Consider the following 1137-nt stretch of genomic DNA (forward strand, 5'->3'; position numbering starts at 1 on the left):
GTGATCCCCGAGGTCCCTTTCAAGCTCAAAAAGAATGAGTATCCAGAAATCCGACATGAAATCCAAAGAAGAGGGTGGGAAGTCTTAACCAACCCCATGCAACAAGTCGGAATATTGATGGTTCAAGAGTTCTATGCCAATGCATGGATCACTAGGAACCATGATCAAAGTATGAAACCGAATCCAAAGAACTATCTCACAATGGTTCGGGGGAAATACTTAGATTTTAGTCCGGAAAATGTGAGGTTGGCGTTTCACTTGCCTATGATGGAAGGAGATGAATGCCCCTACACTAGAAGGGTCAACTTTAATCAAAGGTTGGACCAAGTCCTTATGGACATATGTGTGGAAGGAGCTCAGTGGAGAATAGACTCCAAAGGCAAGCCAGTTCAACTAAGAAGACTGGATCTCAAGCCTGTGGCTAGAGGATGGTTGGAGTTCATCCAAAGATCCATCATTCCTACTAGTAACCGATCTGAAGTTACTGTGGATCGGGCCATCATGATCCATAGCATCATGATTGGAGAGGAAGTAGAAGTTCATGAGGTCATCTCCAATAAACTCTACAGAATAGCCGACAAGTCCTCACCCATGGCACGGCTAGCCTTCCCTCACCTTATCTGCCATCTATGTTACTCAGCTGGAGTTATCATAGATGGAGATGTCGCCATTGAAGAAGACAAGCCCATCACCAAGAAAAGGATGGAGCAAACAAGAGAAGTTCCTCACGGCCCTCAAGAAGAACATGAGGAAGTTCATCATCAACAAATGCCTCAAGGAATGCACTTTCCTCCCAACAACTATTGGGAACAACTCAACACTTCCTTAGAAGATTTGAGCTACAATGTGGAACAATTAAGGGTGGAACATCATGAGCATTCCATCATTCTCCAAGAAATAAGAGAAGATCAAAGAGCAATGAGGGAGGAGCAACAAAGGCAAGGAAGGGACATAGAAGAGCTTAAGGACATTGTAGGTCCTTCAAGAAGAAGACGCCACTAAAGGTGGATTCATTCCTTGTTCTTTATTTCTTTCTGTTTTCGGTTTTTAGTATTGTGTTTATCTATGTTTTGTGTCTCTACTTCATGATCATTAGTATGTAACCATGCCTTAAAGCTATGAATAAAATCCATTAAT

The sequence above is a fragment of the Arachis duranensis genome, chromosome 3, assembly GCF_000817695.3.
Source record: "Arachis duranensis cultivar V14167 chromosome 3, aradu.V14167.gnm2.J7QH, whole genome shotgun sequence".
NCBI lineage: Eukaryota > Viridiplantae > Streptophyta > Magnoliopsida > Fabales > Fabaceae > Arachis > Arachis duranensis.